Consider the following 27,230-nt stretch of genomic DNA (forward strand, 5'->3'; position numbering starts at 1 on the left):
AGTGTGCAATACACTTTCACATAAGAAGAGCACCATCTTGAAGCGTACACTTGAGCGTGGTAAGTTCATCCGCACATCGCACGATAAGCACCACTACATATCTATTTCTAGAACATTCACAGAACCCCAAAGAAGCCTCCATATTAGACAGCTGCCTCCATCCCCATCCCCCCCCCCACATTAGTCTGCAAGGGTCATCCCAGTGAAATACCGCCATTTGTATGGCTAAGTAAAAGAAATCTATTTCTCTTTAACAAATATATTTTGAGAACTCAGCCTCTGGTAAGATGGTCTTCTCTCTGTTTCTGTGGATTCCCCAGTATGAGAGTTTCCTAGGCAAAGAATTGTACAGCGTGTGGGCATCCTCCTAAACTCCCAAGCCCAGGCCATGTGGCCATGGCCCTGTTGCAGCCATGTGTTTTGGGTGATTTCTCTGGCTGGCTATCTCCTGCCACCCCAGTTCTTAACTATGTCTGGGGTGAGCCTCCCAGACTTAATATTCAATAACTGAACTCCTGGTCTATCATGGCTGTGTCTTGGCACACTCTTTGTTGCTTGCCCCTCATATGCCTGTAGGGAGAATTACTGCTCTGAATTGATTTTCAAAGGCTGGATAATAAAATGTCCCGAACTATGTGGCGTAGAACAGTAGGAATTTACTGACGTGTTCTAGAATTCCAAGATCAACGCAGGGTTACCTCCTTCTGAGGCTGTGAGGTACCTGTTCTGTGACCTCCCTGAATTTTAGAGGCTTGTTGGCCATCTTCGGTGCCCTTGACTTGTAAAGGCATCTGTGTTTGCCTCTCTGTCACTGTGTCTAAATTGCTCCTTTCTGTAAAGACACTGGTCATAGGACTTCATCTTAATGTGATTTCTCAAAGACTTCATTTCCTAAAAAGGTCACAGCCAAAAGCACCAGAAGTGAGGATTTCATTGTCATTGAGGGGACAGGTTGGACACACAATGTCACTTGAGAGTACAGACAGTGAAGCGGAGCTCTGGGAGACAGAGCCGAGAGTGTGTCACTGGAGGGAGAGGAAGGCAGAGGGAAATGCACCCCCTCCTGCGGTGGCTCCTTCTGCCTTGGGGATGCGGGGGCCCTATACTGGCTCTGCGCCCACCCAGCTCCAGCGTCATTAGTCCTGGCACATCAAGGTGACTTTACACTGTTTACAAGAGCCATTGAAGATACAGCCTGTTCCCTGCCCCCGCCGCCTTATCAATTCATTTACCTTTCAGAGGTCCCGGTAGCAGGCTGCCAGCCCAGAGGAAGGAGTGGGCCAGGAGCCACAGCCCAGGGAGGGCCCAGGAGCACTTTATCTGCAGAGACAATCTATCTGCTTGGGGACAGACTTAAATACAACACAGTGATGCAGCTACGCCATTAATCATCCCCTGCTGGGACATGGGAGACCAGGAGTGGCCACAGTGGGCACACGGGCTTTAAACACAAGGACAAGGTTCCCTGGGGGTGGGAGGAGGATGCTGGCCTCTTCCTTTCCAGGCATTGTTCCAGATAGCTTGGGGTAGCACGGCATTATGGGCAGGGGTCAAAAGGCTCCGCGCTGGGTCACAGCACGCTTGGGAGAGGAATTGGGAAGGGCAGTGGAGGCCTTTCTAAAGGGTATTCTGAGAAAGGGTCCATGCAGATGCCCACTCTGGGACCAGTGTTGTCACGTGACCAGGGGTCCCATTTTTCAGGGCACTCACCAGGTCTAGCAGTTTGGCACACCTATCATCCACTGGAATTCCATGGTCTTCTTAGCGGAAGGAAAAATCTCCAGATCATAAAGTCAAGGGACGAAATGCAACTCGTGGCAAAATCAGTGCATGGGAAGCTTCGGACAAGAATTCCTCCCCCAGCTTCTTCCATCACATCAACGCCGAAGACTCCTCTGCTGTCTAGTAGTCAATCAACAACCTACAGGCAAGCTAACCCCATTGGCTGCGACCCCAGCTCCACGCTCCTTCATCCTTTACCAGACTTCTAGCTATTCTCCACATCAAGCTCAGGTGGGGGCATCATCCCTGTCTAATCTCTGCCCTTAGGATCCTAACCACAACCCCACCCCCACCAACCACAGTGCTTCTCAACCCAAGCTGCTCACCCTATGCCAGGTTGTTGAGCATGTGCTGGCTTCAAGGGTCCACTGGCTCAGGTTACAAGGACACAACAGGTGTGGAACTGATGGCTATCAAGCCTTGAGATCTTTTGTGTCTCAGCCTCCTTTCTGGGAGTTGCCTGACCTATACTGTCTTATTTTATCTTACCTTGATGAGCTGATAAAGAGATTCTTTTCTCGGACTCATAAGCCAGGAGGCCACCACATCAGAGTAACTACCTAAATGGCTTGCCCAAAACTGTAGAGTCAAGAAGGTCTGTTCCGATGTTGCCGGTTATCCATCTCTACTTTAGCCTCTACCCAAAAGGAGATTCAGCTATGTGATGCTATTTTAATTAAAGGAGAAGGGCTTCTACATGCACACAGATGGAAGGGGGAAGAGACAAGAATACCGACTTGGTGGGCTGGGTGAGTCTTGCGTGTTATCTCCGGGCCCTCGGGTCATTTCCAGAAATTTGTATCTTCTGTTTTGGTGAGTTGAGCAAGACCTTAGAGTCCAGTGACTTCTGAGAGATTTCTTGGTGTTGAGTGGAATCCAGAGGGGACAGTTAAGGCCCCCGACCTATTCTCCAGAATAGGGTCTAGCATACAGATGGAGGAGGGGAAGCAAGAGAGAAGGGTAGAGAATGGGGGGCGGGGGAGCCCAAGCTCAAGCCTTGAATCCTGTTCTCTTGTAAACAGAGGGGGGAGAGGCAGGGTCCCCAGCCCGCTCTGTGAAATGGGAAGACTGAAGTCACCTCTGCAGTTCTGGCATATTCTGTTACTGTAAAACATGTCCTAGTGATCATTCATTTACTTCAGTCAAAACCAGCAGAAACTGGCTGTGGCTAGCTGGACATAAGGATTGAAATGACCTGGGCAGTCTCGGCTTCGAAAACAGAATCTTGTAGGTAAATGCTTTGTGATTCAGACACAGGGTGAAGGGATGAACCCTCAACTGCTTAACCCTGCTTGCTCTGCCCAGAGGCCAAAGGCCCTGGAAAGACGCTAATTGGCTCAGCCAGGGTCATGTGATCATTCTCTGCAGAAGGAAGCTGACAGCCCACTAAGACTCTCAAGCAAAGGAGAGCGCTCAGCACATTGAGACTCTCTGCGAAGAGTCGGACCTTAGAAGTAAAAATTGTCAGGAATCTTAGGAATATGGATTTTCCATATCCAAAAAGAAACGGGGGGGGGCGTGAGCCTTTTGGGGAAGCAAGATTAATGGTGACCCTCTTCTCCTATCTCAGATTAATTACTGCTCTTCTGCCTGCCCCCAGCTAGCAGCACCATCTGGGCCCGGCTCCTCGCCCCGCCAGGACTCTCCTCCCCTCTCGCCCCTCATCAATCCTCCCAAGGCTCCTTCCGCTGAGCACATCAAACACTGGAAAGTCTCCTCTGTGAAATCAGAACAAAGCACGCTGCCTCCTGCGGGGGCCTGCCTCCTCCTCAGCTCCTTTTCTCTGCTACACCATCCCATCCCCTGGACCTTCAGAGCTCGGTGTCTTCCTCTGTGTCATCAGACTGGGAGCCAAGTTCCTGCGTCCGACTCAATGCGCCGGAACCCACACCTGTGTTCTCCTTCCACGACGTACGACACACTCTTCCCTGGGCTCCCCATCACCAAGAGGTCACCATCTACTCCATCTCTCAACACAAGCCTCCAAGTTGTTTGCACTTCATCTTCTCGCTCTGACTAACCTTAACCGTCTCACTAGCCATCAAGGCCGACCAGTGAGAGACATCCAACGTGAACCCAGGCTCTCAGACCCAGGCCTTGCTCTGGGTTTAATCCAAGCTATTACTTGGATTATGTGGACAGTCTTCTTGGTGGTCACTCTGGCCTAAGTCTCTGCCAAACTGTTTCTATACACGCAGCCAGGATGTCATGTTGGAGCTTCTGTGATGACAAGAACACAGTGTGGAGTCCATGTTCTCACCAGTTGTCTCTGCACAAGCAGCATTGCTAACTACAGTCTAGAGCTGCACGGCAGAACATTCTAGAACATGATCTACCTGCAAAAATGAAACTTTTATCATTCACTAAACAGCAATTCTCCACCCCCAGCCCCTGGCAAGTAGCATTCTATTGTTTCCATGGATTTGACTTCGGACGCATGCTCTTAGTAGGGTCATGCGAAGTTTGTCCTTCCACCAGTAGCAATGTCACTTACTATAGTGTCTTCCAGATTCTTCCATGGTGTTACATATGGCAGGATCGCCTCTTCAGTGTGTGTGTGTTACATTTTCATAATCCTTTCGTCTGTTGATGAAAGGATTGAGATTGTTCTTGTAGTCTTGTTAATATAAATTATACTACAATAAGGTGTATGTATCTTTTTGGGACTCTGATATATATGTGTGTGTATACATAAGTGTATGTATGCATATATATCCAAATATGATTGTTGTTACACACACACATGTGTGCACGCACACACACACATACACACCATCTCCAGACACAGGATTGTTACAACGTGTGGTAATTCTCTTTTTAGCTTTAAGGAAGCATTGTATTTTTCACAGTGGCATCGTTTTTCACTCTTAACCGTAACACACAACAGTTCTAATTTATCCACATGCTCATCAGCTCTTGTTATTTTTTGTTTTTGTTGCTATTTGTTTCAGCAGTTACCACCCTCACAAACGTGAGATAATGGCCCACTGCAGCTCTGGTTCGCATTTCTCTGATGGTGCCCAGCGCCTCTCATACACCCATTGGTTATATGTGTATATTGCCCGGAGAAATCTCCTCTTAAGGCCTTCACCTCTTATCCCTTTTTATTTTTGAGATAGGGTTTCACTATATGGTCCAGGTTAGCCTTGAACTCAGGCTCCTCCTGCTTCAGTTTCCTTAGTGCTGGCACTACAGGCTGTGCCATCAACTGTCTTATAGTTTGTATGGGGAAGAATACCAGGATGTGACTGAGCGCGCATGCGCAGGCCAGAGGTCACCAGCAATGTCTTCCTCAGTCACTCTCCAACTGAAGCTCACGGATTTGGCTGGTCTGCCTGGCCATAAAACCCTAGGGATCCTCCATCTCTGCTGGGATTACAGTCACGCGCCACACCTGCCTTTTACGTGGTTCTGGAAATCCACACTCAGGTCCGCACGCTCCCGCAGCAAGCACTGTACCAGCCAAGCCAGCTCCCGGCCCTAACTTAGTTTGCATCAGGCTGTTCAGTCTTGGCTTCGGAGTTCTGGGAATTCGTCATGCGTGTTTGTCACCAGTCTCGTGTCTAGCAGCTCCCCGTTTTGCTAACACTCCCTCCACACTCTCGGCTGCCCTCCCTTCCTGCTGGTTCCTTTGCCACACAGGTACCGACTTGGAGCCAGCCTGTTGGTCTCATTTTGCTTCTGTAGCTGGTCTTTTTTGGGTCAAATCCAGACCCAGGCTTTCCCTACTGTTATTTTCTAGGACTTTTACACTTCCAGGTTAGTGTATCCACTGGATTCATTTAAGTTCGTTCTTGTGTATGGCATAAAGTCCAGTTTCACTATTTTTGCGTGTGAAGATCTACTTTCCCAAGGCCATTTGCTGCAGAGAGCATCCTTCCTCTCTTGCATGTTCTTGGCACTCTATCACGGACCACAGGTCTCTATATACATGATTTTATTGCCAAGGGGATAGCTGAACGGTCTGCTCTGAGCTCCCCAGCCCGTGTCATTGCTCTGTGTTTCTCGTAACACCACAAACGCCCTGTGTTACCTTCCTTAAGCCTTACAGTCAGGAAGGCCGAGCCTCTAGCACTCTTTCGTGATTTCATCTGAATTTGTTGTTTTGTTTTGAGACAGGATCCCACTATCTAGCCTTGGTCATGTCCCACAACTTTACCATATTGGTTGCTACAAACATGAGGATCAGAGGGTTCCACGGGGAAGACCGTGTCACCTGTAAACAGCCCACCTTACTCTTCTGCTCTGATTTTGATTTTTTTAAACATTTTTTAATTTTAATTTATTTATTTATTATGTATACAACATTCTGCTTCACACACACCAGAAGAGGGCACCAGATCTCATTACAGATGGTTGTGAGCCATCATGTGGTTGCTGGGAATTGAACTCATGACCTCTGGAAGAGCAGTCAGTGCTCTTAACCTCTGAGCCATCTCTCCAGCCCNTGGTTGTGAGCCATCATGTGGTTGCTGGGAATTGAACTCAGGACCTCTGGAAGAGCAGTCAGTGCTCTTAACCTCTGAGCCATCTCTCCAGCCCCTGATTTTTTTTTTTTTAATCTCATTCGCTTGTTAATTGCTCTGGCTGGGACTTCCAGTCCTATGTCCGATAGAGAGATGTGATTTGGTGTCCCCTCAGCAAAAGGCTGCCCCAAGCCTTTCTGTTGGCTGATGCTGTTCAATAGATTCCATCAACTTTCCCCAGGGATGGCCAGGTGTTTGGACTCCTCATAGATTCAGGGGTGATTAAAGGCCATACCAGCCTGCAGGTCCTCCCAGAGTCCAGTCTTGCTAATTCAGGCAAGCAGGGAGCCCATGGGGAAAGCCAAGAGATACCTTCTCAGATCCCCAGCCCTTCCAGTAAATCACAGTGAATGCTAATAGCAGCCAAATGAGGCTCTTGCTGCGTCTGTGTGAATGAATAAATAAAGCTAATTTAATTAGCATATCCTTGTATACAAATATCTCCCCTTAATTCTCTGGAAAGCTTGCTGTTTGAAGGTTAGGCATTCATTCACGCATCTGACAGGCCTAGAGAATTGTCGCTGAAGAACCACTATGTCCCACTATGTGCTGCTCTCTGCCAGAAGCCAAGGACAAAGGCACAAACAAGATTCAAGGGTTGAGAGGATCTGCAGACTAACAGAAGGTAGACAGACAAGCAGTGTAGTGAGTGTGTTAGCGCTTCTTAGAAGCACACTCACAGAGTACCAGGGAGACAGTAGGATGATAAGGGCACTTGCTGCACAAGCATGAGGACCTGAGTTCGAATCCCCAGCAACCACATGAAAGCCAGTTGTGGCCGCGAGTGTGGCTTCTGATACCAGTGAAGGGCAGAGACAATCTCAGGGGAACAAGGAGGGTGATAGAGCAGGACACATATCATCTTCCTCTGGCTGCCATGCATGTACACAGATGCATGTAGCACACATAATATACCATACACACACTACCACACACACACACACACACACACACACACACACACACTGTTCTCAACAAGCACAATTATAGACCAAGGGAAAACTCTCCGGGGAGAAACAGGGAAAGCTTCACCGAGGCAATGATCTTTAAGTTGGGTCTTGAAGGATGAGTGAAAGTCTGTCGTAAAGCAGTCAAAGGTGTCCATAAGACAAGGACTCGGGAACCGTGTGTAGGGTGAGTTCCAAGTGGTGATTCGTCCTTCACATGAGCTACAGTGTGTGGATTAAAAGCTTTAAATTACTGAATGAAATGTCTGACTGGATAAGAATATCAAATACAGAATGTTTGTGCTGTCTTTGTCAACACCACCATCAGCAACTGTAAGGCAGAGTCTCATGGTCCTCAACTGGCCTCGAATTCAATGTGGAGCAGAGGTGACCTTGAAGTTATGACCTTCCTGCCTCCACCTCCTGAGTACTAGAGTGATAGACACGAGGCACTGTGTCTGCTTATGTTGGAGATTGAATCCAGGGTTTCATCCACTGATGCCCAAACAAAGATATGGTAGTGTTGTGCCATTAACTAGACATTTTGTGGGGTGTTACATAATTGTTTACTGAGATCTCTCTTTCCTGCCCTTTGCAATCTCTTGGTCATTTTCTCTACTTGTAGACTTTTTATTTTCTAACTCCAAGAAGAGGACAGGGGGCAGGGACAGCATACTGCTGGGTGAGACCCTTGTGATGGCTGCCACTATCTTTCTCGTACTTCAAGAACATAGCTGGCAGGTCGGTGTCTGTGCCACCCTCTCCGGGCCCTTCTACCCATAGTCCTGTAATATCTGCTGGTGCTGTATGGTGCCCATTGCAGGTACCCATCTATTATCAGGCTGCGTTTGCTGTCCCAGATGTCAGTGCCAGCACTGGGTCCCCAAGAAGATCAATGTAATCATCCAGATCTGAGAGAGCCCATCTCCAGCAGGACCCTCCTGGCACTGGCTGCTCCCTGTCCCCACCCATGCCTGCTATGAGCATGGCAGCCGGAAGGAGTCTGGAGCTGTCGTGTACTTGACAATAGCTGTGCACCTCTGCAGTGTGTCTTCCCAGACCCACGTGACCAGGGAGCATAGTGATGAGCCCATCCAGAGTCTGCGGATCTCAGTTGGCTGGGAACTCAGCAGGAAGCGCTCCATCAGGTGCAGGGAGCAGGGAGCTCCCGCAGTGTGGCTTCAGCAAGCAGTCCATACAGGCCAGGCCTCCAGAAGCAGAACATCACAGATGGCCTCTAGACCTATGCCTGGCTTCTGACACCAGCAGCTCTGCCCCCAACAAGTGACAGAAGACTCCATGATGTCATCTGATGCAAGGAGCAAAGATTGGATCAGTTTCACACAGCAGCCGCAGCCAGGGCCAGCAGGGCACCATCAGCATCCTGTCTCCTTGGCTCCACCAGTTCCTGGGATACCCATAGCACAGGCAAAGTCCAGTGGTACTTGCCCCAGTGGCGCTCCAGGAACTCCTTGCACAGGGCAGTAGCATCTGCCTCCTGTCTCTAGTCCATCCTCAGTTGGCACTTCGACAACAGGGGCACAAACATTCAATTTGTTACTTCCATTCATTCTGAGAGAGGAGCAAAAATATTTCATTCATAGAAATGGGCTTTAGATTCTGTTCTTCGTGGTTAAGACATCGGTAACATCAGGTGGGCTCACCTGTAATTCCAGCCTCAGAAGGCAGTGGGAGGGGGTCCCTTGAGCAAGCTGGCTAGTGACACCAGCCATACTGGGGAACTCTGAGTTTGACTGAGAGACCTTGCTGCAGTGAATATGGTGGGAGCGGATTGAGGATAAGGTGCAGTACTTACCTTATGTATGTGCACGCAGGTGTGTGCACACAGGCACACAGACACACAGACACACAGACACACAGACTCCAGTAGCACTTATCCTGCCCCTGCCAGCTCTTCTGACATCTCCTCCGCCGACTGTCCTCCTGGAGCCCACCCCTCTCCTCTTCTCCGTGGGGACCTCTGCTCACTTCCCCCACAGCATCTCCCACAGTATGAGGTCACCTCGTTGAGTTGCTGATGCATTTCCAGTGTAAGGTCATCTCCATGAAAGTGACCATTCTGCTCCCCATGGTTTCTTCCCACGCCTTCTGCATGCAAGGTCCTCTGTAAACATCTGTAGGAGGAAGGAAAGGGAGGAGGGAGTGGGCTGGGAAGAAGTCGGGGCTTGGAGGTAAGAGAAAGAGGGAAATTGAATCCCAGCAGAGGGCCTCAGCAGGAAGAGGAGCAGCCTTTGTTTGACTCCCACAAACACTTCTGATGAGCAAGGCTCTGGCCTAGAGGTTTCCCACACAGGGGGGGACCCCAGATGGGGGTGCCCAGGTATACCTGGTGGGCTTGAGACTTCTGGGTTAGACTCCAGTGGCAAGTGACAGTGGTGGCTGTGGCAGGTTATGGTGCTGGGAATGACAAACTGTAGTCAAGGAAACAGAGCAAGGTGAGAATGTTTTAGGCAAATAAAAGAAACTGACATTCAGGAAGGTGACGAGTTACACATTAAACCCTGGGACAGGGCAGAGGCCTCCCCGCCCTGTAATACAGCCCTGAAGACTGCCTTTGAGTCCAGCAGGTGGGAGGATGTCTATCTATTTCAGACACTAAAATTCCCCTTCCTCAAACTCCAAGGAGGATTTCATGTGGAAGGGCTTGGTAGAAAGTGATGGGGCAAGAGCTGACCCTGACCATTATCCCCACCCCGTCCTCGTCCAGTCCAACAGCGCCATTCACTCTGCGAGAGCTTATTAGACACCAGCCAGGTGGTAGACAAAGGAAGGGAGATCCAGAGGTGAACAACCGCCATCACTGTTCTGAAGAAGATAGATACATTACAAGTCAAAACATAGCAAGGGACAATCATGGACGGCTGAGTGCCTGGGGTGGTCAGAAGAGTCTACTGTGACTTGGAAAGGGGTTATGAGGTGGTGATGTCTTCAAGCCGGCCATCAAAGGCTTATAGATTGTTATACACACAGATGGGTGTCGTTTTCCAGCTGACAAACCGGAAAGGTCCCGAGGTCCAGAGAAGAGGGAAAGGGCAGTAAGTAACAAAAGCAATGTCCCTGTGTCTAAACTGTCCTGCAGTGACTCCTTGACTTATGTCATCGAGAGCTCAGCTTCATGGCTACCTCCAACAGATAGTCCAAACAGCCACATGCTAGCGTGTACCCTGTGCCTTAAACTTCCTCTGTGTGTGTGTGTGTGTGTGTGAGAGAGAGAGAGAGAGAGAGAGAGAGAGAGAGAGAGAGAGAGAGAGAGAGAGAGAGAGAGAGCATGTGCACACAAATGAGGGTTGGGTAAAAGCTAGCAGCTACTAGTGTGTTCTGTGTAGTGTTACACCAACCAGACACAAGCTAGTCATTTGGGGCAAGGGAACCTCAGTGGAGAAAATGTCCCCACGAGATTGGTCTGTGCTGTGGGCAAGCCTGTGGTATGTCTCCTTGATTGATGATTGATGTGGGAGGGCAGAGCTCTCTGTGGGTGGTGCCATTCCTGGGCAAGTAGTCTTGAGTGCTGTAAGGCATAAGGCTGAGGCAGCCACGAGGGCAAACCTTCTACCATGGCTTTGGCTTCAGTTCCTGCATCCAGGTTCCTGCCCTGATTGAGTTCCCGTCCAGACTTCCCTCTGAAGGACTCTTATCTGGGAGTGTAAGATGAAGTGAACCCTTTCCTCTCCAGGTTTCTTCTGGTCGTGGTGTTAATCACAGCAGTAAGGCATAGCGTTTCTGTGAGAACACACAGCAGAGGGCGAGGCCTTAGCGAGTGGGAGGTCCTCTCTGACTTGCTCAGTCAGCCACACGGGGCTCAGTCACATGGTAATGTCAGAAGTGGACTTGTTGGTAGGTCAGTCCTATGAACATTCACTCTCGTGTTAGAAATGGAGGCTCCTATGCTGGGTATGACAGTGCACACCTTCAATTCCAGCATTCGGAAGGCAGAGGCAGGTGGATCTCTGTGAGTTCAAGGCCAGTCTGGTCTGCAGAGCTAGTTCCAGAACAGTCAGTGCTACACAGAGAAACTCTGCTTCAAAAAACAAAAAACAAAACAAAACAAAAAAAAAAACAAAAAAAAACCAAAAAGAAAAGAAAAGAAAAAAGTAAAAAAGAAAGGAGTGGGTGCTTCCAGTGAACGCATCCTGTTAAGGTGTGTGTAAGAGGCACTCGAATACCCTGTCTTGGCCTCCACCTGCCTGGGGCTACCTGCTTCTGAGGTGGCCCCGTTATAGCCCCAGGAACCTGTGATCTTTCTTCCCTTCTGCCTATTTCTCTCTACTGGAAGCTCTGCCCAGAGTCAGGGCTATCAAGAGAGTGCCTCATTGGCTACCCTCAGCTAGTGAGGGCGAATCTTGGTCCTCTTCTGAAGTGTTGGGGTAAGTTCTACCCACTGTCTTACAGGGGCCCCGCTGGGTTGAGACCTGACTGCCTGCCACTCAGGGCTTATGGAGGCTTTGGCCATGCAGGAATGTAGCCTCATGAATGGAATCAATGTTCACCCCCGGGAGTGCCCAGATGTTGTTTAGCAGGGTTGAGGTTTACATCAGGCTCCTACGGCCAAAGACAAGGGTCTAAAGTCCCTCTACAACATCATACATCCCCGAGGTGGCCAGGTCATGGTTCATCACTTCTTTCACACCTCCCCTTCCACCTCCTGATCTCTGTGTTTTCTCTCCCCCTTTGCTTGTGTTTCTAAATAAAGCAGCTGTATTAGGGCGCCATGTTGAGGTCTGCTTGTGATGGACTGGTTATGACATCTCTGGGGTGGGGGGCACAAATGCTCCAAAAACATTCTTTTCCTGGGGCACAGAGTGGAAGGATCTGGTGGGGTCTGGGATTTCTTTTGGTGAGAATGGATTTCCTGGTTTAATAAAATGGGTCGCTGGCTGGAGAGATGGCTCAATGGTTAAGAGCACTGACTGCTCTTCCAGAGGTCCTGAGTTCAATTCCCAGCAACCACATGGGGGCTCACAACCATCTATAATGAGATCTGGTGCCCTCTTCTGGGGTGCAAGTACGCATGCAGGCAGAACACTATATACATAATAAATAAATTAAAATAAATAAATAAATAAATAAAATGGGTCGCTCCCACCACATGGGGTCGGGTAACCAAATCTGAGAGCTGGGAACAATTTACCCACAGAAAAAGGGTCTCTGAATAAACAAAGAATTAGTCCAAAGTCAAATGTGTGATGAACCGAGGTGTTGCTGGCTGTGTTCGGCCAAGCTGCATTTCACATTTTATGGCAGCCTTGGGTTCTGAACACACACACACACACACACACACACACGAGCGTGCTTTGCACTGTACACGCTGCCGCACCACACACTGCCAGCAAGGATAGCCTGAGACATCTCAGCTCAGATCCGGGACTATAGATGTTATGAATTACAGTGTTTTTATAGCATACACAACGTTTCTCCTCCTTACAGAAACATAAGAGCTCACTAATCTAAACAAAGACTTTAAGTATTCTCCCTTCATCATTCCCTAGCAAGGATGCACCAGATTAGTACATCTTTGGATTATATTGTATTTAAATATCTCATTTATTTAAATTTAACATTTATTTACTTATTTATTTAAACACAGGGTCTGTGCAGTCCTAGTGTGCTTTAACCTCACAAAGACATGCTTCCCTCTGACAGGATTAAAGGTGTGCACTACCAATACCTGGCTGATTTGTATTTTTCGAAGTGTGTGTGTGTGTGTGTGTGTGTGTGTGTGTGTGTTGTTTGAGAGACGGTGGGTTTGTGTACAGGAGTGCAGTATTTGTGGAGGCCAGAAGAGGGCATTTAATGCTCTATAACAGGCACTACAGACAGTTGTAGACACCTGAAGTGTGTGCTGGTGATTTATCAGGTCCTCTGCAAGAGTACTCACTCTGGCCAGTGGTGGCGCACGCCTTTACTCTCAGCACTCCAGAGGTAGAGGCAGGCAGATCTCTGCGTTTGAGGCCAACCTGGTCTACAGAGTGAGTAGATCAGACTATACAGAGAAATCCTTTCTTGAAAACAAAAAACAAACAAACGAACAAGAACACACACCCTTAGCCATTTGAGCCACCTCTCCAGGCAGAATTCTTCAGTTTTAAAATTGCCATTTGAGCTGCAGATTTGAGTTTGATAAAAATTCATTAAAGGGTTCTTGGCTTGAGATTAGGACAGACTTTCTAACAATTTCTAAAATAGCTCCAATTATACCACTGCCATTTTTGTGCTATGTACTTATGCAAAGGGGTCATTTTGTTACACTTTTAAAATTATGTATTTGTTTATTTTGGGGGTGTGGCGTGGCAATTGTGTGGAGGCCAAAGGGCAGCTGGCAGGAATCCCTTTTCTACTTCCACAATATGAGTCCCAGAGATTGTACTCAGGTTGTCAGGCTTGGCAGTAGGCGCCCTTGCCTGCTGAGCCATCTTGCTGATCCCAGACTTATCTCATTGTGAAAGAAACGAATAAAGTCCTCCGTTTCAATACTCTGCAGACTTGTTTTCCTCTTTAATAAAGGGTAAAATTATATATATGCCAAAGAATTTTCTTTTTAATTTCTTCAGTTTTTTTATGTATATGGCTTTTTTTTTTGCCTGTGTGTGTTGTGTGTGTGTCTGTGCACCATGTGTGTTCAGTGCCCATGAAGTCCAGAACAGCAGAACAGAGGATTGGATCTCCAGGAACTAGAGTTACAGATAGTTGTGAGCTGCCATGTGGGTGCTAAGAACGGAACCTGGGCCCTCTGCAGAAACAGCGATTCCTCTTAACCGCCGAGCCATCTCTACAGTCCTCAAAGAACTATTTTCAAATAAAGCTTTAACGATTTGCTATCAATAAATGTTTGATAGTATGACTGTTTATACACTTGCATTCCTGGGATTATATAAAAAATTCTTGAACATAAAGGGGTTTTGATTGGGAAAGAGCACACACATTCTATGTATGCAGGGTTGCCTGTCTCTGTGTGTGTGCATGCACTTGCACCGCGTGCGTTTGGTGCTGCGGAGGGATCTGCAGTTACAGATGGTTGTGAGTCACCATGTGTGTGCTAAGAACTGAACCTAGGTCCTCTCCAAGAGCAGCCAGTGCTCTTAACTTCTCCAGCCTCCATTAGGTGAAAGAGTGTAAAAAGTCCTGCTTTAAGTCACGATTCTCGATAGGAAGACATCTGTGAATGCTGGGAGCTGCTTCTGCTGAAGGGTAAATAAAATCCTGTGCTGGGAATCCCGGTGCTCGCCTCATTGAGTCCTTCAGGCGAGGTGTCTCTTGGTAACATCTGACATCACAGAGCGCTTGGCTCCCTCACGCTGCAGGACTGCTTACTTGGTTGCCTTGGATCTCGCTAAGGGTAGAGGCTGAGTTCCTGGAAGTCTCGAAGGACGCAATTTGGTCAGTGATTTGCATCTCCCGTTAAGCAGCTGTGAAAGGCCTCAGGGCGGGGTTGGTGTATGCAGCTATTGTGCAGGCTTTTCGAAGCTCTTCCCATCTGTGAGGTTTCTGGACTGGGACCCTGGTGAATGAGGGAAATCTCATGATCACATTTCCAAGTGTGTTCCAACGCTGAGCTTCTGCAATCCCCATTCAGGCCTCCTCAGCCCTGCTCTTCTCATTGTAGTAAATAGATATTCCATCTTCCAGTTCCCCGGGGCCCAAACCTCCAGCCTGTCTTTGATGCCCCTCTTTCCCCCACATGGGATCCCTCTGGCTCAGCCGTAGTTCTTCTTTGACACCCTGGCCTTTCTACGTAGATTACTCTTGCCAGTTAATAAGTCTTGTTGCCCCACCGCTGTCTTTCTCTCTGCGTGTCTCTTAGAGGCTCGGGGTGGGGAGGAGAGTCACCCCTGCACTGTGCTCTCTGAAGAAACCCCTAAACTGCCCACTCTTCTTCCGAGCCCCTCCTCCTCTGTACACGTCTTATCTTGTACCTGATCTAGCCTCACTGGCCTCAGCACTGTCCGAGTCCCTGCTTGTGCCTTTTGCTTTTACTGCCCCCTTTCCCTGCTACACTCTTTCCCATACACCTGCAGGACTGGCTCCCTGACTCCACATCACTCGGGTCTTTATATAGTGTATGCCCCCTTCCCAGGAGATTTCACTTAGCTGTCCTACATAAAATTACAGCTCGTTCCCCAACACACGTCTATCGCCTTTCTTGATTTCACTCCCTCAGTGATTTTCACTACTTAACGTTCTATATATTGTGCTGAACCTTTTTTGATTGTCTGTCTCTTCCAGTAAAATATAACGAACTGCGTGCAGCCATTTTTGCTCATTGCCTGTTGCTGTGTTCCCAGCTCTGGAACAACGCCTGAAATATAGCAGATATTTGATTACAATTGTTCCAAAAATGTATGCATCCCTGGGCCAGCACCTACATGAAAGTTCTAGAGACTGAAAAAGAACCTCTCTGTATCCTTTTTTTTTTTTTTTTCTGTGATGGGGTAGCTTGATCAGACTAGTCTTTCCGCCGAGAAAAAATAGGAATGCTGGGTAAAATGCAAAACTACAAGGCTTTGGAGATCTGCCAGGACAGAGGAACGTTGATGAGGGGCAGGGCTGGAAAACACCTCAAGCTTCCTCTTAGAAGCTTTGAAGAGCTGTATCCTGGGAGTAAGGGATGTAATCTGTGTTGTCTTCAGCCATTAAATCTGTGGCAATTGGTTCCAGTGTTAACAAGAACCAAATGCAGACATCATTAAAAAAAAAAAAATGAAAATTCAAGCCACAGGCTGAAGAGAACACACACTCTCTCTCTCTTTCTGTGTGTGTGTGTGTGTGTGTGTGTGTGTATCATGAATATATAAAGAAATCTTACAGCCCAATAAGGCAAACAATGCACCTGAAAATACACAAAAGATTTAAACCATGAAAGAACATAAACAATTGCCCCACATGGACATAAAGGAAGTGTGTTATCCATCATCAGGAAAATGCTCATCAGGACCGTGAAATACTATCCCTCGCCACTGGAGAGGCTGGCGCTGAAAAGTACCCATGACCGTAATGCATGAAACTTACGCCCTTTGTTGGTGAGGAGACAGAGAGATCCGCCATCTTGGAAACAGTTGGTCTCTCAAGTTCACACACACTTACTGTGCAACGCAACTGTTCTTTTATTCACAGCAGAGAAATGAGAACACAGTTGGGGCCAAAGCCCCGCATATAAATATTTGTAATAAGTTTATTTCTACTAGCTGAGACTAGAGTCCTCCTCAGCGCACGGCAACCAGTGAAGGAGTGAACCGTGGCACACGCCACTGGGCCATCAAAAGGACCCGGGTTCCGGCGCGCACACGATGGATGACGCTCCAAACCATGACGCTGAACGGATTAAATCAAGTTCAGAGAGAGTGTGGTCGGAAACTGCGTTTTAGGAAATTCCAGAAGCGTAGCTGAGCTAGAACGGCACAAGGCAGAGCCGTGGCTGTGGGAACAAGGCTCTGGAGTGGGCAGAGGGCAGGAAGGAGCATTTTCAGGGTGATAGAATATTTCGCGTCTGGACTGTGGCAAGTTAGAGGAGCGGGCCTTTTTCTATGACGAGCCAAACGGTAGGTGTTTTAGGCATGGAGTGCAGTGTGATGTCAGCCATTAGTACTCTGTTCTCTGTTCCTAGCTTCACAGAGGAGCACTCTGTGACTCAGAGAGTAAGTCTCCTGGGGTCAGTGTCAGTGGGGGGTGGAGCACACTTACACCTGGAACTTCAGGACTAAGACCCTTCCCTTTTCTTCATAAAACACTAGGTTCCTTGCATAGGGTCCCGCTGTTTCCTCTGGTCTCGATCTCACCTTGTACCTACGTGACTCTGATTGACATTTGCTAGGCACCCACTGTGGGCCTGGATCTGGGCTAGGTGACTTCTGGGTGGGATTTCATCTGTTCTCTTAGTGAGAGAGATACACACCCACCTATGTACACACACACACACCATCAAGCACTGCAGAAGGCAGGTGCAGCAGAGGGAGCCCCCAGACCCCCCCCCCCACAGCCGCAGCTAGGCCTCTGAATCAGAGCCCCCTCCTCCTCTCAGCCTACCTGCTCAGCTGCTCTTGGAAGAGGCTGCAAATGTCCGTCTCAGGGTGGATGTTTGACCTCTCCCCCACCTTCCCATAGGCGGTCAGCCTTGCAGCAAACATCCCTAGATGCATGACAGAGGACCCATCCTTCACCGCGGGAACGTGGCGCTGCTATTTTTAGGTAACCCACTTGCTCCGTCATCCCACCCTTCCATGCTCAGGCAGGGTTGCTCTGAGCACGCAGGTTTTCCAGGACACTCTTTCATTCCCAGTCACTCAGGTGAATGGCATCCTTGGCATCACCATTCCCGGACCTCACACCTGGGCCTGGCTTCTAAGGTCCCCAGGTCATGGAACAGCACCGCATATCCATCTCTACCTTCCGGAAGCAGCTTCTTCCAGAATGTGGGCTCCACTCATTCTGTGTGGAGACAAACCTGGACACACACAGGGGTGATGACAGCTCTCGGACTACTGTCTCCTTTCCTCAGCATTCAGCAGTGGATATTTAGACAGCCAGTATCGATGAGGTATTTGGTGACAACATTAAAAACCAAGAAGACATTTAGCAGCAGGCTGGACAAGATCAAGAGGTCTTACAAGCCAGTGGTGGTGCACGCCTTTAATCCCAACACTTAGGAGGCAGAGGCAGGTGGACCTGTGAATTTGAAGCCAGCCTGGTCTATAAAGCTACACAGAGAAACCCTGTCTCAGGTGTAATAATAATGATAATGATAATAATAATAATAATCAACCTTACTCTGATCTTGAAAACATCCATGAGACACTCATTGCCCAGAACGCTGGTACAGTTTAAGAGCAGATAACACAAAACTATAGGAAACATAGTCCTTGCCCTTAAGCAATACCTACTGATCCACACACTGCTTGGACCATAAGGAACCCTTATAACAGCAAGAAGGGTGTTGTCAGAATTTTGAGGGTAATAAAAAATATACCACTAGATTAGTATTCCCTAAAAAAGATGCTTACCCTGGAGCACTCAGTGGCCTCTGTCCACAAAGAAAGCATGGGGAGGGAAGGGTGGAGGTCCACCGCCCACCCCAGCTCATTCACCTGCCTGGTCTCCAGTCAAGAAGGCATAGACCAACATCTCCTAGACCAACAGCACCTGACCGGATGAAGCTGGCACGGTGCTGTCAGCAGAAAGCTGGAGTACAGCAGCCAGTCTCCTCTGTTGGGTCCCTGAAGATAACACAGCATCAGTGAGTACACACCGTCTACAGAACAGAGAGCGGGTACGGCTGGGCTCGGGCAGACCTTGGATTCCAAACTCAGCTTTTTCTTGGCCGTGACATCACAGGCAAGCTAACCAACATTTCTGATGTGCAGTTTCTTTATCTATATATAAAAAAAAATGGCTAAACTGCTTTACCCATAGTTTGGAGGACAGGTGAAGCAAACAGACACCAATTTCCTGACCTTTCATACATTTGAGGGAATGAACGAATGAGGTGCTTTGCGAGGTGATTCCTTTTAAAATTACGATTATGCTTTATTGCATTGCACATGGCACGGAGGACAATGGAGACCGGAGGACGACTTGGCAGGAGTTGGTTCTCTCCTATCACATGGGTCTGGGGGATCGAGCTCTGGCTCTCAGACTTGATGGCAAACCACTTTGCCTGCTGAGCCATCACGCCAGCCCAGGAAGCGAGTTCCCAAAAGAGAACCGGCACTCAGTAAACTTGCTGTTAGTATTAGCATCATCCAGATTCTAGCCCCTATCAATGTGTGTCTTCTCCGGAGATGGAGATGTATGGAGAATAGCGAGATACACTCCGGACAGCAGCTCTGAGCCAGCTCCGTCAGCCGGCAATGAACACCCACCCCCTGCTTTGTGCCTTGGACCCGCTTCTCCACAATCCCAGCTAACCATTCTGAAAGGCACCGAGAAGACCCTGCTCTGCTCCTCTAGCTCTGCCTCAGCTCCTCTCCCCTCCTCCCATTTTTATTTTGGTCCAGGAACATGTCCCCAGCATGTCAACAGCAGTGGGAAGTAACCTAATTAGTAGCTGTTTGATAGACTGCCCACCCTCGAGTCCCACTGGCAATCCAGCAGCCTTTCTCTGCAGACAGGAAAATATTTCCTCGCTAATTAATCTGAGCACAGGGACTTGCGTTTGGGCCGAGGCAGGGAAACCCACCTCCAGGAGTCTTGCTCAATTGCATCTGTTTCTTCTCCAGCAGTCATTTCCTGCCGGCAGACTTCCCCTGCTTCAGCGCAGCCTCCCCAGCTTGTCTGGCTGTATTAAGGCTGAGTACCCCGGGAACTCTCTGTGCACCCCTACAGCTCCTCTTAGGAAGAGACCCCCTCACCTTGTTTAGTGCCGATAGTCCTTTAGCGCCCAGCGCAGCCCTGGGATGGGAAAATTTAGCCCCTCAGCCTGTGCCAGATGCCGTGCAATGACTTCCGCTCTGCTCTAGGCCCGATGGGGACCGCGCACGTCTCACCCAGTGCCCCCTGCCCCTGTATGAAGTACTCCAAACAAACGCAGGCCCCTTTCCTATGCTTTAAGTAAAGCTCAGGGTCTGTCCCTGGGCCCAGCCCTGGTGCTCTCTAGATTTGCCCAGCGGCATCCAGAGGATCCTTGGTAAGGGGCAGCTGTACACAGTATTCCGTAGCCACCTCCTCCTAAAACCAGCTTTTCAGATTTAAAATTTGTTATTATTATTTTATATGTATGAGTGTTCTCTCTGCACGTATGGATGGATACCATATGTACACAGCACCCACAAAGATCACAAGAGGGTATTGTATCCCCTGGAACTGGAGTTAGAGACAGTTGTGGGTCACGGAGTGCTAGGACCCCAACTCTGGTCCTCTGCTAGAACAGCGAGTGCTCCTAACATTGAGCTGCCTTAATTCAGGGCTTAGGTGACTACAGAAGGGCAGAGAGTTAATAGTCTCCCCTCCTCACATCCTTGTCTCTCCTTGGAATAGTTCCAGAAACTCCCCACGGGGAGCCACCCCAACACAGAAGAGCTTCCTCCCCATCGCTGTCCTTGCTATCATCACAGAATGCCTCCCATCTGGTCCATTCACTCTGGAGTAGTGGACCAGGCTTGACAAATGACCAGAGATAACCGTTTCTGCCCAAGCTCAAACGCACAGCCAGCCTGGGAAGGGGCAGGGCGCTGTGGTGGACATGGACCCCTCTGCACCGAAGTCCTCTTCAGTAGCTAACTCTGATGAAACGCGGTAGGCCACCCACCCATTTTGTCTGCTGACCCTTAAGGTGGGCACATCCGCCACTCTCCGAAATAGATTAATGTGTGTGAAAAAAGTCATCTGATGGTCTAATGCCACTTTGAAAACGAAAATGTTAGAGCCGGGAGTGGCGATGCACACTTACAATCCCAGTAGGTGGGAAACGGAGACAGGGAGATGAAGTCTCCCTCAGCTACATTAGTGAGTAGAGGCCAGACTCAGGGACCTCGTCTAAACAAATAAGATAAACAAAAAACAGATAAATCAATAAATAGAAAATGGTTTTCCAAGTAGCAGCACATGTTCCCTTTCAGCTAAGATGATGTTACAATTTATACAAAACCTTGCTCCTCCTACAAAGTATCCTTCCTACCTCTGGACCCCAGCACCACTGTTATGGGATATCTACAAGAGAAGACCACTCAGATATGGGTTTAAGCCAACGGAAACATTTATTAGCCAGCCAGCAACTACACTGAGTATTCCAGACCCAAGTGCGGTCCCAAGCCTTTCTCAGGGTGAGATTTTAAGCACAAAACAGCACCCTGGGTTGACATACCTCAGTGAGCAAGAACAGCCAGAAGTGGAACTGAAGGAGACAAAAGGCAAGGTGAGTGTGTTTAGGGACCTTTGCAGAACTATAGACTTCAATGGATTAGGTCTTTGTCCTCCTTTTGTAAGATGCTGCCGCCTGGGTGCTGGGTTCCAAGGCTTAAATGGTATTTCCATCATGGCGTCAGTTGCGCTAAGGTCTGGAAGCCTGATACACCACTGGCATTCACAAGGTCCTTTGTTACTCACTGATAGGCCCTGGACTCTGATAAAATTTTTTTTTTAAAGTAACTTTAAAAGTTTGCTCTCCATGTCCTGTGCAGACTAGCTGTCCCGTGAGCTTCTGGGGACTCTCTGGTCTCTGTTGTCCGCCTCACTGTAGAAACACTGGTGTATCCCGCCATGTTTAGCTTTGCTTGTGTTCTGAGGATCTGAACTTGAGATCTTACATTTCCATGGCAAGGGTTCACCCACTGAGTCATCCCTGCAGCCCCTTTGCTAAGCTCTGAAGCTCCACAGTCTCCCTCTGAGGGGCTGAAAGAAGCCCTTCAGTTGGCAGGAAGATTGGAAGGAACAAGGCCCTGATGACACATTCGTGTCATCCCTATCTCCTGGGGAGCAGGGTCCCACTATCTAAAGAGCACACGGGTCACTCTGGATCAGCTCCTGTCATTTCCAGTCAGTAGGGCAGTGCTGGAGTATAATTCTGTGGTAGACAAGGTCCTCCAGTCCTGAGGACCACAGGGACTTGCCAGTCTCAAGGACACTGCCAAAGCCAGTTCTTACCTGTTCCCAGCCCCTAACACCCTAATGGTACCACATCTTTTTCTACATGGAGAAGCAGCCAAGGAGGTTCGTGTGACTCTGATGGGTGGAACGGAGCCTGCATCCCTTAGGTGTAGTGGACTCACCTGCAGGGGAGACACATCCCCCGAGGCATCGCTGTCCCAGGGCACACTTAAGATATATATGCTTTTAATTTAAAAACTTAAGTATGTGTGTATGTCTATGTAAGACTCCGCCACATGGTTGCAGATGTGGGACCCCCTGAAACTGGAGTTACAGTCAGTTGTGAGCAGCCCCACATGGGTACTCAGATCTGACCTTGGGTCCTCCTGGGAGCGCAGCAAATGCTCTTAACTGAAAAGCCATCTCTTCAGCGCCAACATCACACACCTTAAATTCACAGTCTGAGCCTTGGTCTAAGGTAAAAGCCAACAGTTCACCCTGGTTCAACATGATTCAAGCATACTCTAGGCTCAGTCCCAGAGGACTCTCTGGGGGTCGTGGAATTTGATGTCCATGAGTAAAAGGCTCGAGTGAACCCAGGTGGGCTCTGTGTAGAGATCAGAGGACAAACTTGCAGGAATCGGTCTGTTCTCCTTTCTTCATATGAATCCCTATATCCACCCTAGGTCATCAAGCTTGGTGGCAAGTGTCTTTATCCACTGAGCCATCTCACCAGCCCAAGAATATTGTTTTGAAGTATGTCGACAGTTTCTCTCTCTCTCTCTCTCTCTCTCTCTCTCTCTCTCTCACACACACACACACACACACACACACACACACACACTATCACTGTCTCCCTTGCTTTATCCTTCAGCCCTAGAAGAGCACAACACAGGCATTCATAGGCAGACACAGTGCTGTTACCCTGAACTCCACCCCTGACTCTGTGAGCAACTGACCCTTCTGTCTCTAACCCCCAGCCTATGGCAACGCTCCAACAGCTTGAGCTGATGAGCTGGGCACTTCAAGGGATGTGACTCCATTGAGGGACTTAGCGTACTCCTTTAGACTTCCGACTGCTGTCACATTCCGCCATGAGCTTTCCAAAGTCACCTTTCCACTCCACCTTCACCCTGAACCTCTTCCTTCCAATTACCCTCATCTATCTTGTGCTCTCAGACTGGCCCGGCTGACCCCTAATTTGTCCAACAACACAGAGACCCTCTCTCCTGTCAAGCACGACTTCCGGTTCCAGGCCCTATACTTCCACACTGCCCCTGAAGACAGGATTCCTGCCCTGAATTTACTCTGCTCCCTCCCTAGGATGGGAGAGAAGGCCAAATGCCCAGAGAAGAGAAAAGAGAATGACGGAAATCGAGGTACAGAAGCGAGGGGAGACGGCGGGCTCCAGGGGGCTATAAATTCCCCTCTAATTCCAAATAATTCCGATTACACGGATGAGTAGTTTTCAATCAGGAAGATAATCTCAGAGATAGATGGCGGGATAATTGTTCGTAGCGCCGACGTAAATATTGTGTCATTTCTATTAATCTCTGCGAATCGGCTGTCAGAGGTGCCACTCATTCATCACAACAAATTAAAAATAAAATTTTAAGAGAGAAAGCCGTGCCTGGGGGTGGGGCGGAGAGGCTAGGGGTGCTTCTGGGGGAGATGTGAGAGGGAGAGGTGTTGCCGGCAAGCTGTTACCAGAAATAAATCCAGCTTGCCGATTTAATGTATTTATTTATGAAAGCAAACGGGAATGAGGGCCGTAGATCTCTATTAACTTCCCCATGGCTGTATGCACACGTGTGAGCATGTTCCTGCACATGCACCCGTGCGGAATCACCTCTAGCACAGCTAGCAAGGGCTGTACTGGCACCACAGGCCATGAAACCAGCTTTGGGCTTGTGTTATATACACCCCAGACCCCGGGGACAGGGAGCAGATCAGAACAGGAAGATCCTTAGAGCAGAGCTTGACCACCAGCAGAAGTCACAGCTGGCTCACAGGGATGTTTCTGGGACCAGCTGGAAGTGGTCTGCAATGCTATGGTCTTGCAGGTTCCATAGACACCAAGGAGTTGCAGGGCACAGGCATGGCCCTTTAGAATGCCTGCAGCTGTGCAAGGTGTGCCCGGGGTGTGTAATGCCAGCCTTTGGGAAACTAGGGATAGAAGAGTGAGAGTTTGAGGCCAGCATGGTCTGTATAGCAAAAAATCTGTGTATCTGGGAAGGGAGAGAAAGAAAGAGAATATTCTAGCACTTAGTGGTAGGAATAGAAGCTCACTCTTCTGTGTCTCACTTTAATTCCCTGAAGCAAGATCCATGCCCAGTCTCCAGTCTCTATATCCCAGAATCCTTCCTCCTGACCAATGCCCCAGTAGGACCCATAGAGGCAGGTGCAGCACACAATGGATGGTCACGCCCATTTGCTCTCTGTGCACACCAACTTGCACATGTGCCCAGTCCTCTAGGAGTAAGTTGCAAGCCCTTCAGTGGATACTTGAAACTGTAGCTTCTGGCTCTCTAGCTGAGGAGGAGGAGCTGTTGTCTCAGGCACTCAAGAGACTACATTTCCCAGACTCCCTTGCAGCTAGACAGGTGCTGCCAGTGAATTCAGCCTGCAAGCTCTCTAATCCTGGATTCATCTTTTAGAAAGGAGAGAAAAACTCAGTTGCACACATTTTTCTATTGCAAAAAATTCTCTTGTGTCCCCATTGGATGCGTAGATAGGGCCATAAGTTGGCTGTCATGGATAGTTACAGCTGCTTCTCATAGCGTACTTCAGTTAAAGCCAAGGACACGTTCTCCAAAGACAGGTAGAGAATGGGCTAAAAGCCTCCTAGCCAAGTAGGCTGCTCTTGACCCTGCGGTGCACTGTGCAACAGCTAGAGGAACTATCCAACTGTAAAGGCCCCATCGTCTCTCTTGAGAATTACTTTTAGAAATGCAAATGTTTATGAGTTGGCTGGGAAAGACTCAGGGGTTATTTTCCTTAGTAGGAATTTGTAATAAAGATATTATGTTGTATTTCCATTAAGCTCCAGACACACGCCTTGACAATGGGCCAGGTGAGAAATGGGATTAACATCCTCTTAGCAAAATGAAGTCGCTAACCATTTCTCTGCTTGAATAGAAGGGCAGTTTTGAGGACTCTGGTCTAAGGAATTGTGTCAAGCAGGGCTAAGGAATTCCATAAATAACACTCCCAGAACCCTCTAGAGCTGGTACTAAAGAAGGGTAAATGTCAAAATGTGGGCCCCTGGTCTCCCTTATTTCTGGGGTGCATTGGTGGGGACAGTTTGTTATCAGTTAACTAAGCTTCCTGTGTGTTTCCGTGCTATCCCTGCCCCACCTGGTGATTTAGCTGCAGGCAATCTTCTCCATTGTTAATATGGTAATTTCCCACCTTCCTGGGCGGAGAGATCTTTGTGCTACAGTTAGGTAGAAAAGGGCTTCCCCAAGTCTGAATAAACGGCATTCGCTTGATCTCCTATCGAATGACCCTGGTCTCTGTCTCTTGTGTTCAATCTCCAGGCCCTTGCCCGGACTCGCATTCGGTACAGCTGCGCGCGAACTGTACCGAGGGTGTAACACCAAAACCGGGTGTTACAATTGGAGGCCCCAGCGAGATGATCATCTTCGGCAACTAGACCCATCTGCGAGATCGGGAAGTAGGGAATCCCTGAGAGGTCGCCCTCGGGAAGACTGGCCAGCAAGGTAAGAAATTGTGTGGCGAGGGTGAATTGGTTATGGGTGCAAGTTATTCTGTTCCTGTGTTGGAGGGCCGGTTAACAGGCCAGTTGTTAGGTCTTTTGGAAAATAGAGGCACCGGTATTAAAGTTGAGACAGCAGTAGAGACCATTAAGACAGTTTTAAAGTTTAGTCCCTGGTTCCTACATGCAGGAGGTTTTAATATTACTGATTGGGATCAGGTAAAGGCTGATCTTCAAGATGCTCTGAAAGAGCAAGGGCCACTTGAAGTCCCCATGGCAATATTTTCACTATGGTGCTTGATCAGAGATGCTCTTCTTAGTGATGATGTTAGAGTCAAAAAACAATTGGAGTGTTTAAATAAAGCCCACGAGGAAATTCAGGAAGTAGAATCTCTAAGTTCTATTAAGAGTTTTGAGGAACAGAAAGTTTTAGAAACAGGTAATGTTAATAAGAATATGGAAAAAGAAGAAAATTTAGAAAAGGAGATCGCACTGATAAAAAAAAAGTTAGAGAAAGAGAAAAACAAGAAAGCAAACGGAGATGTCTCCATGAGACCTCCTCCACAAAATCCTGGTACTACTGCTTCTGCCCCTATAGACTTAGAGGCAGAAATCCTAAGAAATCTAAGGAGAGATCCGGGAGAGGTTAAATAAGCTAAGTAGAGAGAAGCAAATTGAGAAACAGATTTATCCTGTTGTGAAAAAGATTGATCAGCAGGGACAGAGAGCCAGGCAGCATAACCCCCTGGCCTTTAAGGACATTAAGCAATTAAAAGAAGCAGTTGTGGATTATGGAGCTCACGCTCCTTTCACTGTAGCTTTGTTGAAATCCTTTGCAAAACTCAACCTTATACCCAATGATTGGATACAGCTTTGCAGGGCTTGTCTTTCAGGGGGAGATTATTTGTTATGGAGAGGTGACATGCAGAAAAATTACAAAAAGACTGCAGTCAAAAATGCTGAAACAGGCTTCCCCCAGAATAATCTTGACAAACTAACTGGTAAAGGACAATATGCTGGATCCTTAAGATTTCATTTTAAGATATCTCGAGAGCAAGCCACTAATATTGTTAAAAAATGCTCTCTGTGTACAGAACTTTTAACTGTTAAAACAAAAAAGGGGGAATATGGTTCCACCCCCCGAGAGCATTTATCTCTTATTTTATACATTTTAAATTTTTTGACTGTGGATGCTCAACCTCGTACCGCCACTGACAGGCATTGGCGGCCAGATTCTTCCGGGATGCCTCATGTAAAATGAAAAAATCTATCAGATGACACCTGGTATGGTCCAGATCCCGTACTGGTGTGGGGAAGAGGGGCTGTTTGTGTTTTCCCGCAGGATGCTGACAATCCAATATGGGTACCTGAGCGGCTGGTGCGTGCTGTGGATTTCCCTGTCCAGAAGCCTGAAGACAGGACAGAGCCAAGAGATCGAGGAGATTCTGGCTTGTCAACTGAAGAGTTGCGGGTTTCCTGAGGAGCTGGCTGCGGTGGTCCGAGTGCCAAGGATTGTTCCTCTACCCATCTACCCTTCCCATGATACTGGCAGCCATTGCTGTTGCTGCTACAGCAGCTAATGCTGCTGAATTTTCTTTAGTCAGTTGCTTCCTGCTAGCACAAGGATACCTTCTCAGGACAGGTTGCAAATGCCATAGCTAAATTTGAGCTAAATTTACATATGAATATTGCAGTTAATTTTGTTCTTGGTTGTGGTTAAAGACC

The sequence above is a fragment of the Alexandromys fortis genome, unplaced genomic scaffold, assembly GCF_014885135.2.
Source record: "Alexandromys fortis isolate MF-2015 unplaced genomic scaffold, M_Fortis_MF-2015_v1.1 scaffold_47, whole genome shotgun sequence".
Lineage (NCBI taxonomy): Eukaryota > Metazoa > Chordata > Mammalia > Rodentia > Cricetidae > Alexandromys > Alexandromys fortis.